The sequence below is a fragment of the Muscardinus avellanarius genome, assembly GCF_963383645.1.
Source record: "Muscardinus avellanarius genome assembly, chromosome: 17".
Taxonomy (NCBI): domain Eukaryota; kingdom Metazoa; phylum Chordata; class Mammalia; order Rodentia; family Gliridae; genus Muscardinus; species Muscardinus avellanarius.
In genome coordinates this window covers 41,931,396-41,950,538 of record NC_137803.1, presented here as the reverse complement: position 1 = coordinate 41,950,538, position 19,143 = coordinate 41,931,396, and the positions used below count along the sequence as shown (strand labels likewise).

Here is a 19,143-nt window from a genome sequence, read left to right as displayed (position 1 = left end):
AGCATGCTCAAGGGGATGCAGAATGATTTAGAGCTCTCACATTGAGACTAATTATACAACACCAGGTTCTAATAGAGCCTAGACGTCTTTCAAAGCAATGTATTTGATTTCACCTCCTAAGAGTTGAAAGGACAGATCAACACCTGGTATGACAATGAGAAATTTTGTGAATCTGTATTATAGCAAAACTGGTGAAAAGGAAAATCAAAGAGCCTCTTTGGAAATGTTCCTAAATACGAACAGAGAATTTCAAAATATCCAATGAAAAAAACTACTAATATTTGAAAAAACAATGAGAATGTTGAGTATTGGAATTATGTGTAGGCCCACATTCTCCTTTCCTAGTTCAATGACACAGAAATTCCACTCCAGATTGCTATGGCAAAAAATGCAAGGCTCCAAGTAGAGGAGAGACCATTCTAGGCAGGGGAACATGTTGGCATTTCTTATTCTTTGCTCAGCTCATTGTTGTATATGGAAAAAGTTGTGGCCAATGAAGCCAACATGAAGTCTCACCTCTAATAATCAGGCCACATTCACAGAATAAAAAAATCTAATTTGAATATGACAGCTCTGATCACCTTTTTCCCAGCTGATTCCACCTTGGAAAAGAAAAGCCAAGATGTGAGGCTGCTAATCCCAAACTAAAGGTTGGTTCTTATGATTGGGATGTCAATCAAGAAGAAATACACCAGTGTTCATATACACAGATTCAAAGATTTTTGCCCAGGAGGAGAAAGAGACCATAAAATAGAGAACACCTAAATTGTGGGTGTGCGTTTGTGCGCGTGTGTGCTTGTGTGTGTGTGTGTGTGTGTGTGTGTGTGTGTGTGTGTGCATGTGTATGTTTTACTAGGGATTGAACTCAAGGGCATTGTACCACTGAGAAATACCCCCAGCCAAGATCTCTTTTTATGTTTTATTTTGAAACAAGGCCTCACTAGGTTGCTGAGAGACTCACTAAGTAGCTGAGGCTAGTTTCAAACCTGTGCCATTCTCCTGTCTTAGCTTCCCAAGTACTGGGATTACAAGCAAGTGCCACCACACCCAGAACCTTTTGCTAAAGTTAATTTTGGCAACAAAGTAGAGAGAAGTTCAATCCTAAGGGGATTCTTAAAAACTTGAAGGTTTTGTGAACAGCAATTGGAAAGAGATTGGTAGTTTCATTGAAGAGAGGCTTTGAACAGTAATTAGACTAGTTGGAGAATAAAATCAAGGGAAAAAAATTGGGAAGAGCCCTCCTAGGGCTCCACATTCAAATATTAAACACTGATATTTGGAAATAGTGCTATAAGGGAGACTGCATTTTTTGCATTAATTTTTACAGCAAATTATGCCTCAGTACATTGTTGAAAGCAATGGAAATATTAGCCAGTAATCAGTGGCAACTAATAAGTAGGTGTAATCCAGCAAAAAGAGTTAAAGAGAACTCTATCACCATCCTAAGTGAACATGGGTATGCCTAAGGCTCTACTCGCCTGAGAAGAAACAACAAAAATTTAATGTGTACATTGGGGTAGGAAGAGTAGATTTAATTAAAATAGTGGAGCTAAGCTCACCAAATAAACAACAATAATAGCAACAAGTCCTCTGGTAGAGAGCTTAGAGGCAGGAACCATCCACAGATAATATAACATATAACTAAAATGAGAAATTTCCAAGAAAAACACAACCACGACAGAAAGAAAACACACACACACACACACACACACACACACACACACACACATAAAATATGACCAATAAACTAGAAATAAAGTGACCTTAGAAATTGCCTGCTTGAGTGACCAGAATAAGCTAGTTTTAAAGACTACATACTATATGGTTCCATTAAATTAAATGTCTAGGATAAGAAAATACAGAGCCAAAAATATAATAGTGGTTGATTAAGGATAGGGTCTAGAATTTATTTTTGAAATAATAAGAGCCCTCTATAATTAACCATGTTGATGGTAACATATATCTGCAAACACTAAAATACACTGAATTGCACATTTCTTTTTGGTTTTGTTTTGTAGTACTGGGGATTAAACCCAGGAGTATTCTACCTTTAAGCTACACTCCCAGTCCTTTTTATTGATTTATTCTTTGTTTTGTAAAACACAGTCTTGCTAGGTTTCTGAGTGTCTGGCTAAGTTGTTGAGACTAGCTTTGAACCTGTAATCCTTTGGTCTCAGTCCCAAGTACTGGCATTATCGGTGTGTGCCACCATATCTGACTGAGTTGAACACAACTTTTGTTTCTTTTAACATGTCTTTTCCTCTTTTGCTATCTTGGCCTCAAAAGGTATACGTTTCTGGGAAGAATTTGTAACAGAAAATACTTTTATATGGATTAGAAAGGGATAAGCTAATCTACCATAGAATTTATGTTGGAAGAAATCAGCTAATTATCCCTTTAACTTTCTGTTTCAACAGGTTTATTGTTGAGTTCATATGCCATACTTAACTTTAATTAATGTCTGAAGTGATAGTGACTTATATGAATGATAAATCCCTGGAATTATTCTTTTTATAATTGTTGATATATTTTAAATTGTGTTTACTGAACTTGTACAAAATACCTTGGAAGTAAACATTATCCCCTGTTATTCAAAGAGAGAGCCAGGAAAACTCATTTATGCCCATTTTCTGCTTTTGCATAATAATAGTTTTGTAGTATACATGTAATTTTATTTTACTGTTTCTTTTTTGGCATTTACTCAATTAAATTCTGAAAGCCTCTTTTTCTGTGAAATTCTTAAGATGTGTTAACGTTTGTGATTATATTTTGGGTTTTATTAATGTTCTTCAGTGCCCTGAAATTCTTTCATGGCAAGATGCTGCTCAATAAACAGCTTTATTATTGCATTGTTTTATTACAAATTATTATTTATGTAGCTTCCTCTTGTAATGGATTGGGCTTTATACGTGTGTGGGGGATTGTAGGGAATTGAACCCAGGGCTGCTCTACCTCTGAGCTACACCCCTAGTCTTTTTATTTTTAAATTTTGAAACAGGGCTGCTCTAAGTTGTTGAATCATGCTGAGTTGCTGAGACTGGCTTTAAGCCAGTGATCCTCCTGTCTCAGCCTCCCAAACACTGGGATTATAGGCATGCACCACTGCCCAGAATAAGACAGAACTTTTTTTTTAATTATGGGTGTATTGTAATCTTTTTTATTAATGGGATACAAGATGGTAGAGGCATACACGCACACATCACTCATGTAGCCCTTCCCCAATTCCGACTCTACTCCCTCCCCCTTTCTTCTTCTCATGTTTGGCTTAGGGATTTACTCTGATGTGTGTGTAAATTTACATCATGTACATTAGGGAATTTTCCTCTTTCCCCCTCTCATTCCCCTCAGTTAATTTGCCTTATTTGCTCATCTATAGTTTCTCCTCCTTTAGAGTTCCTCCTATGACCCTTTTTCTCTCTAGCTTCCACATATTAGTGAGAGCATCCAATTTTTTACTTTTTGTGACTGACTAATTTCACTTAGCATAATGCTCTCCAGTTTCATCCATTTCCCTGCAAATGATGCTGAATAATTTTAAGAGCAAAATTTTCATTGTATTTATCTTTGCATCCTCAGTGCCCAGTTTGTTACCTAGTTCATAGTAGGACCTCAATGTTTAGCCAATGAATAAAATAAACTATATTACTTTTGTATGCCAAGCATTTTGATGATATTTGTACTTTGTGAATTAGAAGAATATACTATTTGGTTTTCTCAAAGGTAAATGGAGTCACATCTTACACGATGCTAAAAATCTTTTTATTTTTTCTTTTAAGATGAAGCTCAAACCCGTTGGTATATAGTTAAGACTCTTCCTGATCAGGCCCCCGCTTCACCTCCTCTCATTGCTATCTCTCTTATGGTCCTAAGTCTGTGCGAGCATCCATTATTCTTATATATTCTTGAGTTTTTCTTATTCTTTAGCTGGACTGGTTGGTTATCATTAGCTTAACTGATTATATTTTTTATTCATTTATAGTTATAGTACAAAAATGGTAACTCCTCTTTCATTTTGTTTGGGATCTATATTAAACATTTTACAAAATTTTAAATTTAATTCTCATTCTATTTACATATTCTTAGCATTTAACTCAGCTCTTGGCACTCAGCAAAGAGCAAATGTAATGCTGATGACTAAATGAAAGAATCTTTTATAACAAGGATTATTCACTCATTTCAAGAGGAAATTGAGTTATAAAATAAAGGTTAAGAAACTATCTAAGCCCACATAGTTTATTCAATTGTAAAATCTGGATCACTATTTCCCCTTTTGTTCTAGATAGAAAATATTTTTTTTAATACCCAGGTAAAATGACATATTTTCAGAAAAATCTTTCCTGACACCTCAAACTCACGCCCCCATCCCTCCTCTAATAAGATGAATCATTCTCTTACATTTATGGCTCAATTTTAATCTTACCTTACTGTAAATACCAGACTACCATATTATAATGTATCTAATGTCTTCCGACTTTTCTTGATGTCCCTGGAGTGTTTTTTTTTTTTCATTTTTTTCATTTTCAAGGCTTACTACATAATTGGTACTCAAACTATTTGCAAAATTCAGTTGAAATGTCAATGTTAAGAGTGTATTAAATATTAAGCTTATACTTATTTTATATAATTGTGGTTCCTCTAAGTATAAATTTAAAATACAATTGAAAAATCACACAATCTGATGAATATTTTATTAAACTGCTTTTTTCAGGGGAAAACATATCTGGATTCAGGTCTCAGTGCTTTGACCTCTGCCTCTGGTTCTTACCACTCAACTGAACTGTCTGGAAAGTTCAAAGGCATCCAGTTCAGTGACCCGTTTCCTTTACCCTTTCCTCGAACCCTCAGTATACCTTTCAAAGTCATGTATCGTTAGCTATTACCTTTTTTTTTTTTTTTTACTTTGAACTGGATATGCCAGGTTCTTTACATTTTCAGGCTTTCTGCCTCATCTCTATTTGTATTCACTCTTTTTCTTCTTTTGTCCCACAGTGTTCAAATGTGTTAGCTTACATCTTTTGGCCTCCTGATAAAGTCTGCTAGTGACCTTTCTTCTTTCATTCCCCATCTTTTCCTTCCATTGACCTCATATTTTCAGTCAAGCCTATCTAACTCTACGATTCTCCAGCAGCTGAAACTGTAACCTAACCCTTAGGCAGGTGCTACTCCAGGCCTTGACCCTCTTCTCAAAAGGAATCTCTCTGCCTCCATCTCTTGCATCCCTGAACCATTCCTCAGAGTAGAGAGACACCCTCTGTCTAAGACTCACACTCACTGTGCCATTCAAGTGTTCATGCACCTTGATGGTTCCTCATGCTCAGAGATACAGTCAAACTGCTCTCTGGAAAACACATGCCCTCACTTGCTTTCTTGCAACCTCCAGGCACACCCCCTGGTTCTCTGTTTCCAGATCATGTTAGAGTGTCTTGCTTTGTGATTTTATTCTTTTCTTCCGTTTCAACCCCTCAGACTTCTATCATCAAGGCAATCCTCATTCTTAAGAGTTCATACAGCACCACTGCCTTCATGAAGCCATCTTCAATTCCCTAATATATGTTATCATAGAATATTTTCTTATAAGGAATAATATTTATATTATTTTTTTAAATTACTATTGTTTGTATGTAGTTGCTATTGCTTCTTTAGAAACACTCAAATAGCTCCCATGTAGGGCACCATGTTTATAAAAAATGAGTAGTATTTAATAACTTGGACAATTCTTTCCTAAAGGCAATTTTTCCAACAAATACTAAATTATTTTAGAATTCTAGATGCATCTCTGATGAGAAGATATGATGATTAATCAACCTGACTGGACTAAGAGATGTTCATATATCTGGCAAAATTGTATCTGAGAGGTCTGTAAGGTGTTTCTAGAAGAGATTATCATCTGAATTGGTAGAATGCATAAAAAGATAACCCACACCAATGTAGGTAAACATTATCCAATCTGCTAAGTGCTTAGTGAACCAGCAACAGGAATCCATAACAAGCCCCTGTATGGCATTATTCCAGCAAGGGAGAGGGCAGGTTGATTACATTGGACTGCTTCCATCAAGAAAGGGACATCGTTTGGTCTTTACTGGAAGAGACATTTCCATTAGATATAGATTTGCCTTCCTGGCACCCAGTATTTTTGTCAATAATAACAGCCATTGACTTTTACAGAATGTTGTATGTATCATCAGAGCACTCAACACAGCATTGCTTCTGGTTAATAACCTCACTTTGTAGAAATGATAATAATAATGATGATGCTAAATAAATAAATTAATGTGTGGCAGCAGGTGCAAGCTTATGGAATTTACTAATCTTACCATATTCTTCCCCTGAAGCACCTGGCTTGACATAACAGGGAAAAGACCTTTCAAAGACTCAGTCATAGGGCCAGCAACATGAAAATACCTGGTGGGGCCCAGAGCAATGTTGTCCAGAAGGCTGTATTTTCTCTGAATTGCATCAACTATATGATGTTGCTTATTTGACATCCAGGATCCATGGGTCAACAAACTAATCAGTGGTGATGGAACTGATATCATTCACTATTGTCCTTAGTTACCCACCAGCAAATTTTTTGTTCCTTGTTTCCACAGCATTATTCTCTACTATCTGAGAGGTCTTAATTCCAATGGAGAAATGATTTTACCAGAAAATGTAACAATGACTCCATTAAACTGAAAGTAAATACTATCTCCAGGCTACTTGGGACTCTTTTTACCTTGGAATCAATGGGCAAAGCAATGTTACTATACTGGCTAGGTGATTTATCAAGACTACTGAGGGGAAACTGGATTGTTACTCATAATGGAGGTGAAGAAGAGTAGGTCTGGAGTACTGAGGTGTCCTCCGGCACCACTTAGTGCTACCATGCCCTGTGGTATGTGTCGGTGGAAAAGTGCAACAACCCACCAAGCAAGGATAACTAATGTACAGAGTCTTCAAGAGTGAAGGTTTGGTTCACCTACCAGGTAAAGAATCTTGACCAGCTAACAGGTTGGCTGGAGGCAAATGGAATATAGGACAGATAGTAAAAGAAGACCAGCTGTATCTATGGGAACAGTTATAGAAATAAAGATTAATTATAATTACTAATTATAATAAGTAATTGTCATGAGTATTTCTATATTATTTTGTTATGAATGTTTGTGTGTATATATCCATATTAAGCAAATGTCTTTGTTCCCCTATTGCCATAACTTACAAGATATACTAGCCTCATGTATTACATAGTATTTGCATATTATTAATTTCACATCAAACTATTTAAGTTACTGAATATTAAAATAAGCAAAAACACAATTCAAGAGCATTAGCACCTTTTCTTGGTCAGAGATCAGTTTGTTTTCTGTTGTACACAAGATATTTGTATCATGTTAGGCAGAACTATGATGTTATCTTTTCTTGGAGATTAAGCCTGGTTTAAAAAAATGCACATGGGTGGGTGCCAGCTTGACAAGGGCCGATGGTTAATTTTATGTGACATTGTAACTAGACTAAGGGATGCCTGGATAGCTGGCAAAATATTATTTATGTATCTATGAAGATGTTTCTAGAAGAGATTAGAATTTCATAAACAAAAGAATGCCCAATGTGAGGGGGCATCATTCAGACTATGAAGGACCTGATGAAATAAAAAGTTGGAGGAAAGAAGAATTCTCTCTTTTCTTCAGCTAGAACATCCGCTTTCTGTTGCTATGACACAGCACTCTTTGTTTTGGGGTAGACTGCGTGAGAGTCATGGAAGATTTTAACAAGCAAAGATCTCAAGGTATCTTAGGACCTATTTTATGAGTGCATGCTATTTGCAAAAATAGGTTTTAGAACAAATGCCTAAAACCACCTCAGGATATGTAGTATATATTCCAGACTTCTGTCCAATAAATGTAGCTAAACAGAAATAAAAAGCAAGAAGAAACAAAGAGAAGAAGAAAAAGTACTATTTGACAAGCTTAAAGAGCACATTTGTAATCCCAGCATTCGGGAAATGGAGACAGGAGGATCACAGTTTGCAGACATCCTCAGCTACTTAGCGAGGTGCCTTTGCAACTCTGAGACCCTGTTTCAAAAAAAAAGACTTAAAAATAAGGGTGGGGGTGTATTTCAGAGTTAGAATGCTCCTGGGTTCCATCCCCAGAGTTGCAAAAAGGAGAAAAAAATTAATATGCTTCTACAAGTAGTCACTCTCAGTAAATAATTTGTAGGCTATTGAAAATGGGTACTAACCGGGCATGGTGGCACATGCTTCTAATCCCGGCGCTTGGGGAGGCAGAGACAGGAGGATCACGGAGGTTCGAAGCCAGCCTCGCTGGCTTAAGAGACCCTGTTTCTTTTTTTTTTTTTCTTTTTTCTTTTCTTTTCTTTTTTGTGGTACCGGGGTTTCTGGAAGCCCTTCTACCTCCAGGCTACACTCCCAGACCTATTTTTTTTAAATATATTTTTATTTAGAAACAGGGTCTCTTAAGCCAGCGCTGCTGGCTTCGAAACTGCGCAATCCTCCTGTCTCTGCCTCCCAAGTGCGGGGATTACAAACGTGCCTCACCACGCCCAGCAAGAGACCCTGTTTCTAAATTAAAAAAAAAAAAAGTATAATATAGGTCTGGGAGCGTAGCCTGGAGTTTCCAGAAACCCCAGTACCACCAAAAGAGGAAAAAAAAAAAAAAAGAAATAAAGAAAGAAAAGAAAAGAAAAAAGAAAGTGTGTATTAACATTACCAAATAAATATGCATGAGTTCTAGAAGAGATTAGAATTTCATAAACAATTTTTTGTACGATTCAGCTATGTCCCCAATTCTGTAGACAATGACAGCCACTGTACCACTCCATTTGTAATGTGCAAATGTATGAAACAACTGCCTGTAAATTAAATATTTTTAACCCATTTTACTTAAAAAGAATCAAGGGTTAAAACATAGAAAAACTTTTTAAGATCCCAGATCTGATAAATGTGGCTTCCTGATCAGGGAATAACTGCAGGTCACAATCTAATGCTGCAAGTCTTGGCATTAGTCAAATTTCCTGCTGCTGATTAATCTCTTAAATTATAATGGTTTAGATATGGGTCAAATTATTTGAGGTTTATACATAATTTCTAGAAATTCCAGATGTAACCACATTTGTATCATCTGAAGTTTTCCCCAGGTTAAAAAACATAATAATAACAAAACTTAATTCTGTTGCTTTTTTTTTTTTTCCAATACAGGGGGATGGAACCCAGAGGTATTCTACCCTCGAGCTATACCCACAGCCCTATTTTTTATTCTTTATTTTTTTGAAACAGGGTCTCACTGAGTTGCAAAGGACCTCACTAAGTAGTTGAGGCTGGCTGTGAACTGCAGTCCTCCTGTCTCAGCCTACCGAATGCTGGGATTACAAGCGTGCACCCTGAAAACCAGTTTTGTTGTATATTTATGAGAATGACAATAGGTAATGCTTAGAATAGTGCCTGGCATATAAAAAGAACTCAATATATTTTATTTTATATTTTTATGCTTGGGATTAAGCTAATCACTTAGATTTTATTTGTTAATCCTGTCATCTGAGTTAATACATTCACCATATTTGCTAACCTCAAGATTTCAACATTTGAAAAAGCATAGTAATAATACTATAGATAATTTCTTTCTGATTCTTTAAAATTAACCTAATGGTTACTATCAGTAAGTGCATTTAAGTATTATATTGAGACAATTGGATTGTATAGCTTTATGACTCTGGTTTTAATTTTTCTTCTTTATTCATTTTACAAATGTCAACCAATAATATTTCAAGGAATTATGATAATACTAATTATTTTGAAAACTATGCAAACTTTTTTTTTTTTTTTTTGGTGGTACTGGGGTTTCTGGAAGCCCTTCTACCTCTGAGCTATACTGCCAGACCTATTTTATACTTTTTTTTTTTTTTGAAACAGGGTCTCTTAAACCAGAGCTGCTGGCTTCAAACCTGCGAGATCCTCCTGTCTCCACCTCCCAAGCGTGGGGGTTACTAGCATGCTCCATCTCGCCTGGCTATGCAAACTATTTTTGAGTATTTAAACTAGAATTCTTTCTCTTGAAACTTCTTTGTCATTTTCAACACAACTGCAGGCTAGAGTAGTATTTTTAAACATTTGACCTTATTTCTAAGATTTCTTGACCATTTGACCTATTTCTAATGATCAAGCACACATGTAAAACAGACAAGCACACACACACACACACACACACACACACACACACACATAAAATAAAACAAACCCAGAAACAAAAAAACACTGAACACAATGATATACAAAATAAAACTATTTCTTTTGTGAATGATCAACTAAATGGTTAAAAATTGGTCAGTTTTCTTTGTCTCACATTTTGGTAAGAAATACATCCAGTAATTATAACTGGATCACTTATGAATGCACAGTTTCAATGGCTAGGAGGCCAGTTGAGATTTGTACTGACCCAACTGAACTCTTGCATGTTTAAAAAGGAACTCAAAATGCATATTTCACTGCTTGTGCAGAATTAAAAATCAACTGGTCTTGTACTTTTCAGGGCTTAAATTATAGAAGACCCTTGCCTTTCCAATCTCCTGAGATAAGAAATGTGAAATAAACTAACTTGGGCTGTAATATGCAATGCAGGAACTTATCAGATGGCTCTGTCCTCCCTTTTCCTATAATGACATTTGAGAAAAAAAGCATAGAAAATGGTAAGCAGAGCAGCAGAACAATAAAACAAAGAATTGATTTGGTGGTTAAGGGCTACTAGAATGGTTCTCAATTTTTTCATCCATAAGATGAGTGGTTCTTTTTTTATTTTATTGGCGGATTGTAGTCATACATCTTAGTGGAGTACAAGATGGTGGAGGTATACACGCACACATCACTCAGCCCTGACCCAATCCTTCCCCCACTCCCTCCCCCTCCCTCCTTCTCATGTTTGGCTTCATGATTGAGTTTGGTATCATATACATTAGGAAATTTCCCGATTTCCCTCTCCCAGCCGCTCAGTTAGGTCGCCTTATTTGCTCATCTATAATTTCTCCTTTGTCTAGAGTTCCTCCTATGACCCAATTTCTCACTAGCTTCTGCATATTAGTAAATACATTCTATTTCTTATTTTTTTGATTGACTAATCTCACTTAGCACAATGTTCTTCAGTTCCATCCATTTCCCTATAGATTATAGAATTTTGTTCTTTTTATGGCTGAGTAAAATTCCATTGTGTACATATCCCATAGTTTTATAATCTGATCATCTATTGATGGATATCTTGGGTGATTCCATAATTCTGTAATTGTGAACTGTGTGGGTTTTATTTAATTTTTGGTTTTTAAAATTTTGTCATTGAGTTTATGGTCCCTAAGTAAGGTGAGCATTCTAAGTTTATACATATTTAAACTTAGAGTGAAAATATGATTGACACTTTCAAGGTAATTAATCATATTATGCTCTTCTTGTTTATATATATATATATATGTGGTACTGGGGTTCCTGGAAGCCCTTCTACCTCCGGGCTACACTCCCAGACCTATTTTTACATTTTTATTTGGAAACAGGGTCTCCTAAGCCAGCGCGCGTGGCTGGCTTCGAACCTGCGCGATCCTCCTGTCTCTGCCTCCCAAGCGCGGGGATTACAAGCATGCGCCACCACGCCCGGCCATTGTTTATATTTTTAATGGAACTGGAGGTTGGGCTCAGGAGCATTCTACCTCTGAGCTATATCCCCATATTTTTTTATATTTTGTTTTTAAAACAATGTTTCACTAGGTTGCTGACAGTCTTGTTACATTGCTGAGGTTTCCTCTAGCCTGCAAACCTTCTACTTCATTTTTCAAAGTAGAATTATAAGTGTGCATAACCATGCCCACCTTTGTATATCTTTAATTGAAAAAAATTTACAAAGCACAGAATGAAAAAATCTATAAACAAACAGAAATGCAAGTAAGTATAAACTATGTGTGTATGTTTGTGTTTATAAGTCCATATTCACAATATATTAAATGTGTAATATATATCTATATAAATATGAAAATGTTCTTTTAAATTGGTAGTAAGTAAAATAAGTTTATAAGAAAAATAAATATATAAATTTAACATAAACTTCAGGGCTTTTTAAAGACCTGCTCTTAATAAGTTATGCACATGTTTATATTAAAAAACTAATGAATGGCTATTTTATAGGTATACTTAGTGTTCCAATAGAGAAATCTAGTATATTATTTGTTTTGTAAAATAACTTCACATGAAACACAAAGCAAATATTTATAATACAAAATTCCACAACAAGTATTTGACATTTATCAAGGAACTGTCACTAATTGTATTAGACACTCCTATAGTTTGGATCCTTAATCTTCCCAAAAGGCCCATGTGTTAAACATTTGGTCACTAGCTGATGGCATTATTGGTAGTGGAGCTTTAAGAGGTGGGACTTAGTAGAAGGAATTAGGATAAGGGGGGGCCTGCCCTTGGAGGGGATATTGGAATCCTGGCCCATTTCCATCTCTCCTTTACTTCCTGACCACAGTGAGGTGAGCAGCTCCTTCATCACATTCTCCTGCCCTGACATTTAACTTAACTTTGCCACAGGCACCAAACAACAGGGCCAAGCAACCATGGACTGAGCTTTCTGAAACAGTGAGGCAAAATAACCTGTTCCTTCTTTAAAGTTGGCTATATCAGGCATTTTGTTGCAGTGATACAAAGATGACTAACAGACACTCTGCCTCTCTGGATGGCCTGGCATGGAACCATGGAGTCCACAGAGATGACCATGCTCACAAGGAGGAGTCAGTGTGGGGATAGTGAAAATATACTGGAGGGCCAGGGGGTCTGGGGTCCATGCCAGACCTTATCACTCAACTAATTGCATTAGTAATGTCTGTTGAATCACTTACACACTGCTAGATTTTATTTCATTTTGTTTAAATGCAACTTACAATTATACTTTTGTTCTTATAACATTGGGTAGTCTTTTGCACAAAAGGTAAATTCTTAATGGCAGAGACTCTTTTTTCTTTGCCTACTAGCACTCAGGACAGTGTCTCCTATGCACTAGGCATAGTTACTACTGTTGTGCTTCCGTTGAGTAAGGACAATATCTTTTTTTATCTTAAACAAAATCTAGACCAGAATATCTACATAACACTCCAGAAACCAGATACTAAAATCATCTAATTGAAACAGTGGTGAGCTAGAATATCTACAAAGACCCAGGTAACATTATTACAAAAGACAATTCAAAACTTCATTGTGAAAAATGTATTGCTTTCATCCATCATATTTAAATAAAATTAGCCAGGCTTGGGAGGCTGAGACAGGAGGATTACAGGTTTGCAGCCACTTCAGCAACTTTGCAAGGTCCTCCACAACTTAGTGAGGTGCTGTTTTAAGGTAAAAAAAAAAAAAAATATATATATATATATATATATATAAATATATAACTATATAAATATATATAATATATAATAAATATATATAATATATAATACATACACACACACACACACACACATATATATATATATATATATATATATATATATATATATATATATATGGCTGGGGGTGTAACTCAGAGGTAGAATTCCCCTGGGTTAAATCCCCAAGACAATTAATTAATTAACCAATTAATATAGTAAATTTTATAATAGTTGTGATTCACATTTTACAAACTTTAAATGTCAGTATTTATTTCAGTCAAAAATTCGAGGCTGATGCCTGGCCTAGAGGTGCACGTATGTAATCCCCACGCTTGGGAGGTGGAGACAGGAGGATGGCGCAGGTTCAAAGTCAGCTGCGCTGGCTTAAGAGACCCTGTTTTCAAATAAAAAAATATAAAATAGGTCTGGGAGTGTAGCTCAGAGGTAGAAGGGCTTCCAGGAACCCCAGTACCAAAAAAAAAAAGAAATAAAAGAAATAAAAAAAATGGAGACTGAGACCAGAGGATTGTGGTTTCCAGACAGCCTCAGCTAATTAGGCCCTTTGCAACTCACTGAGATCCTGTTTCAAAAATAAAATGACTAAAAAAATAGGGCTAGGAGTGTAGTTCAAGAGGTATGCCCCTGTATTCCATCCCCAGAACTGCATGAAAAGAAAAAAAGAAAGAAAGAAAGAAAGAAAGAAAGAAAGAAAGAAAGAAAGAAAGGAAGGAAGGAAGGAAGGAAGAAAGAAAGATTAACCAAAAAAAAAATAGTAAATGGACAACGTGAAAAACAATACTAGTAAATAAAGTGGCAATGGAAGGGTCTTGGGAGCTGAGCACACTCCTATATATGTCCCCACATATACACATTAGTCCTCAATAGTTATTATTCAAAGCATTATTTTGGAGGAAGATTACTTTAGAATATTCTACATATTAAAATAAAAAAAACTAAAATGCAGAAAAAATCAGCAATTCAGTGTTTTAAAAATTATGTACCTTCCTCCATTAGGATTCTGTATTTGCTTCCTTTCTCACTGATTAATGATTTTAGACTAGACACTAGATTCTAGATTTGTAACCGATTGTCCTTTATTTTTCTAAGTAGTTAGTCTCTGAGAGCTAAGTTTCTCCTGAGTTTTATTTCCAAGTTCTTTATCATTTCTACTCACTTCTAAATTCTAATGTTATTAAGATGACCCTTAAAATGTGGCCATCAGCAAAGAAAATACATATCACCTGAACTCTTTCAACTCTTTCAATACATATTTAGCCTTTAGATTGAGTAAAGTGACTCCCTGCCAGTCTAGTGAGCAAATTTGCATAATAATACACAATCAGTAAATGGTAGAGTACAACTCAGCTATTCTTTTTAAGCATTTTTATCCACTGTTCAAATTTTAAATGCCTTATAATCACTTTTATTTTATATTATTCACAATAAAACTGTGAAATAGATCAATATTAACCACATAGGAATCTAAGCTTCTCAGAAAATCCATATAATTAAGCATTTATATCCCCTCAAGGAAAAAAAAAATTGGTAGTAGTGTCACTTGATAAGGTGACTCAGAACTGATGAAACATTCCTAAGGTACTGTTGATTGACCAGAATTTAGTATGAAGTTCATCTTTTAGCACAGGGGTCACACAAGTGTCTAAGCACAACCAGGAACCCTACAGCCACGTATACACTGGTTCAGATGATAAGAAAATCACTAAAGCAAAACCCACATAGTCTCCTTCCCAATTAAAATGACTCAGCTTCCTATGTCATTCTCTACAACACTCTCCAATAAATTTTCCTCCAATTCTTCAGATGCTTTTTCTACTACATGTTTTGAATCTGCCTCTTAACATTAGCTCTCCTAATATATGATCTAAGATTAGGCCTATAATCGCTTAATTTAATTACTTGCACCAATGTTAAAATACCCTACACTTTGGCTTCTAAGGTGTCTCCTTATCTGCCTGTCTTCTTTATCCCTTGCATAGTTTTCCTTCACAAACTCCCTTTTTGCCACATTTTCTTACTGAGCTAATATTCTGAGGTTGACATAATTTGTTTCTCCCCTGAGTCCGATCTCTCCAGGTGATCTTATCAAATAATCTTTGGTAGCAATTCTGCTCTGGAATCTCTTGAATGTCATCAAGTGTCACCATTGATCAGGACTGATACAAATATTGTCAGTGCCTGTTATGCATATAAAATGGATATCTTATTGACACTGTAAACTTTACATATCAAAAATTGCTTCTTCAAATGTTTCTCATTCTGAAGCTTTGTGCTTGTGTATTTGTGAGTATGCTACTGGAGAGTAAACCCAGGGCACTCTATCTCTGAGTTATAACCTCAGCCCTTTTGAGTTTGAAACAAGGTCTCACTAAGTTGTTGAGGGTTTCACTAAAGTTGTTGAGGCAGTCCTTGAACCTGCTGAAATCCTGTCTCAGCTTTTCAAGTATTGGGTTACAGGTGTGCGTCACCACACCTGGCTTATTCTGAATCTTGATAAATGGAACCATCAACCACTCTGCATCCACTCTGGTGGAAAATCTTGGACTCATTTTAGAATGTTTTATTCCTTTTTTCCCACAATCAGTAAGCCTTTATGTATTTATTAAAAATATTTATTGAAGCCAGATGCAGTGGCACATCCTTATAATCTCAGGTCAGGAGAATTGAGGTTTGAGGCCATTACAGAGCTATGAGTTAGAACCTGCCTGCTTCAAAAAAAGGGGGGAGGAATGGGCAATGCCTTAGAGATAGAACACTCTTGGGTTTAATTCCTAGTACAATGTCCCCCATAATACAAAACAGGAGAGAGAGAGAGAGAGAGAGAGAGAGAGAGAGAGAGAGAGAGAGAGAGAGAGAGAGAGAGGAACAAACTAGTATCTCAGATATTCAGCCAAATGCTAAGTATATTGCAGTAAGCAAGATAAACATTATTCTTGTACTCTTAGAATATACATTCTAATTGGATATAAAGAAGTAAAGAGGCTATTCATATTTTAGTCTAATTTGAAAGACATTTATAGGAGTTTGACCATATACAATCTATAGAACTATACATGAGAGTCCTGTAAATACAATGTCAAACAAACAAAAGTAACACATTGGTTTTTTTTGTCTCTGTTTTACATTCCCATTGACATTTACCTGATTCTCATTAACATTATTTTCCTCCTGCATCCTCACAATAGCTCTCTAACCAAATTTCTTTCTTTCTTCTCTGCACTCCACTACAACTTTCCCTAAATCGTTTTGCTCAAATTCCAAGCTAACTATACCCCTATCATGCTTCTCTCTATTGAACATAAGCCAAAGTCTTAAAATGGCCTAAAGTCTCTATTGATGGAGCCTCTTTGCATTTCATTCCTCCACGTGTCTTCTGTAGTTATTCTAAGCTTTCAGATCTCCATGCCAGGAAGGGCCTCTTGTGGGTATATGCCTAAAGCATACTTAACCCTCTGCCAGAAAGAATCCTCCCAAGGGAATAACACACTGGCCCATCCACACTCGTCTCTGGAGCCAATATCGCTGTAGCGTCTTCCTTAAGGAATCTCCTTCGTCCCTTGGGTGCCCCATCTCTGTTCTCTCATTTCACTCTGCCCATACGTCCATTGTGTTGCTTATGAGAATCAGATCACATGCATAAATTTGGCTCCATTTTTGTTTGCTAGCCCATGAGCTTCAGAAAGGCAGGGACGCTTCTTTGTTCTTTCACTTATTTTATCTTTCTACAATGCTACCTTGCATGGAATCCCTAATTAAATATTTGGGGAATGAATTAATTGGTGGCAAATAGTTAGTTTGGAATTATGACAGGTCCTTCCTCAGATGCCGTGTTATGAAGTCACGCCCGTGTCAGAATGGCAACCACTCACTGGCCTGAGACCAAGTCTCTTCTTTGTCTATATTAAAATCTCTTCATAGTGTCTAGCAAGAGACTCGTGAAGAAAAATGGTAATTTCACATTTCCTTCAAGTTCAAGATTCGCTTCCTTTAGAAAGCACAGTTTGACTATTACTTCAACCAAAGTAGTGTCTTCCTACTTTTACTCTTAATGTTTTAACATAGGAATGAGACTTTGTGTATACATGCCATAAAACTTTTTTCTATCCATATGTGTGTAAAGTATCTTGTGAATAAAGATTGGTACTTTCATGAGCTGCCTCTACTAGTTACCATATTACTGTGAGTGTGCTAGGTATTTTTTTAAATGTATAGATTTACAGTGTACAGAATGATGCTATAATATACATATCCAGAGTAAAATGAGTACAAATTCAATTATTTTGTATTTTTGCCTTATTTGACACATCAGGTTCATTCATCAGAACTGACCACTTCTTATTTTGTGTGTGGTGCTGGGGATGGAACACAGGCGCGTTCTACCTCCGAGATATACCCTCTGCCCTATTTTTTTATTCGTTGTTTTTGAAACAGGGTCTCATGAGTTGCAAAGGGCCTCACTAAGTAGCTGAGGCTGTCCTCGAACAGTGATCCTCCTGTCTCAGCCTCCCACATGCTGGGATTATAAGTGTGTGCCACCACGCCCAGCTAGCTGACCACGTCTTGAAAGGGAGCTATCGATTGCTTCCATACACAATATGCTTCTGGCTTCTTCTCTGTTGTCTGTTTTGTGAAGTCTAGTAATCAGTGACATCCCAGGGCTCTCCCCTCTCCTATGTCTGTTTCTTAACTCTCACATGTGGCCTAGATGATCTATGGTTTTTGTAAAACCGTTTTAATAGAGGTAGAAAAGTAATTTCATTATGGTTAATGTGAGAAACTGTTTTAATGGGCATTTAATAGGAATTATTCAATAACACTGAATAAAGGCAGAAAGGAGAGGGACAAACCACAAGATAATTTTAGAAAAAAAAAATTCAACAGGTACATAAGAGAAAAAGGACGTTTTGTGATTATTTAAACCTTATAAAGACAGTGGAGGGCAGGAAAATGTTTTTGTTAAGTGTTCTTTCGCTCGGTAAAATGTATTCAGTGATTCTGATCATGTTAGTGAATATAAAATCTTTTGTGCTTGTGTGATCTGGCTTTAAACCACAAAGAGGCTATTTATGCATTTACCACAGCAAAAGCTGTAGACGTTTCCCAGAGGCAGAAGAGCTTAAGTGTCTGATAATGTGTAGTGACTTGCTTAAAAGAGGATAAGTAGACACACCCTCAGGGCAAAAAGATGATTTAAACAGAGCCAATTTAGGAAGTGAGTTGCTTCAGCAAATTCTGAAATTAATCCAGATTAAGCAGGACCTATCACTTTTAGGATCTGTGTAAAAAAAAAAAAACAGTTCTATAACTCTATGTTGGAGAAAATTATGGGTAATGGTGTCAGTATGTATATTCTTAAAAGTCTTCATGTATTCTAAAGTACATCTTTAAAAATTACACAGGAAAGACAGACATCATCAAAGATAATTTCAAAGGAAGAGAAATGTACGCTTATTTTTAAAAATAAGGTGATTGAGGAGTTGTAACAGTTTAATATAAAGAACCTAGAAATTTGCACATAGATAATACATGTAAAAGATGTTTCTTCTTTCATATAATATAATTTATAATTAATTACTTCTTTAATTGGGTATTTAAACAACACTTCACCCAGCATACTGGCACTTAACATTCCTCTGGTGTTCATAAAGTAAATTACTGACTGAAGTTTCCAGGTCCCTAAAGAAAACTTGAAAATTAAATTGAAATTTTATTGCTACATACACCTATGCA

The 19,143-nt window shown here is 36.0% G+C and overlaps 1 protein-coding gene across 6 annotated transcripts in view; it reads right to left on the bottom strand.

Annotated features, from left to right (window-relative positions):
* NOL4 (nucleolar protein 4) overlaps nucleotides 1-19,143 on the bottom strand; it is a gene marked incomplete at both ends in the record, with an annotated part of 335,519 nt that overhangs the window by 111,567 nt on the left and 204,809 nt on the right. The gene's annotated exons all lie outside the window — the stretch shown is intronic.